Genomic DNA, 872 nt, shown 5'->3' with positions numbered 1-872 from the left:
TGCACTTCAGCACAGTCACCAGGGACATGGAAGGTGAGCCTCCTAGCCCGGTCAGCACCCGCCTGCGTCAGCCCCCTGCCCGGCTGCTGAAACCTCACCGCGAGTAGGAGCTCCTGGCGGGCGGGCTCCATGCTCCAGCTAGGACTCTGGGGCAGGCACGAAGGCCTGGCATTCCCCCCAAAGCCTACCCACCAAGCCCCGGAGACTGGCACGGAGCTAGACAGGCCCGGAAGAGGGACACTGGAGGCCAGGGAGAGAACAGAGGCGGCCGCGAGCCTGGAGACCTGGGAGGAGAAATGGTAAAAGGGATGTCAGAGTGTCAGGGAACGGAGAAAGGAGGAAAAACCAAAACCAAACCAGCCAAACAAACAAAAAGTGGTGAGGGCAGCCAAGAGGAAAAAAATTGAGAAAAGGGGAGAAACAGAAAACCCAATAATATAGGAGAGAAGAAAAAAAGAAAGACACGAAAAAGAAATAGCAAGAACAAAAAAGAAAAAGAAGGAAAAATTGAAGACAGTAATTTTTTAAAAGACCAAAAGAGACTCCAGGGTTTATTTTTATTTTAAGAAGGAAGCAATATGAATGAGAAAACACGTATAAGTAAAAAAAAAAAAAAAAAAAAAAAAAAAAAAAAAAAAAAAAAAAAAAAAAAAAAGCTAAAGGGAAAAAAAGACAGAGTGATGAAAAAATAAAGTGGAGAGAAAGGACAGGCACATAGGAAAAAGAGAAGAGACAGAAAGTTAAACAGAAATAATGAGAAACCAAGGAGATGCTAGAAGAAGGAAAGATGATGAGGAAAACGTTCAATAAGGGAGACAAAGGTAAAGAAAAAATTGGGAAAAGAAAGTCTGAGAGGGAGAAAAGAGAATTAC

General features: G+C 43.7%; 1 protein-coding gene across 1 annotated transcript in view; it reads left to right on the top strand.

The window, feature by feature from the left end:
* Window positions 1-6: 6 nt before the first annotated feature.
* The window catches only part of Tbx1 (T-box transcription factor 1), a 6,047-nt gene continuing 5,181 nt past the window's right edge, over window positions 7-872 (top strand). The window contains exon 1 of the mRNA XM_010620713.1: window positions 7-33. The gene's annotated coding sequence lies outside the window, so the exon portion shown is untranslated. The remainder of the gene's footprint in view (window positions 34-872) is intronic.

Source organism: Fukomys damarensis, unplaced genomic scaffold, assembly GCF_012274545.1.
Source record: "Fukomys damarensis isolate Sample0158 unplaced genomic scaffold, DMR_v1.0_HiC HiC_scaffold_34, whole genome shotgun sequence".
Taxonomy (NCBI): domain Eukaryota; kingdom Metazoa; phylum Chordata; class Mammalia; order Rodentia; family Bathyergidae; genus Fukomys; species Fukomys damarensis.
This window is presented reverse-complemented; position numbering and strand designations above follow the sequence as displayed.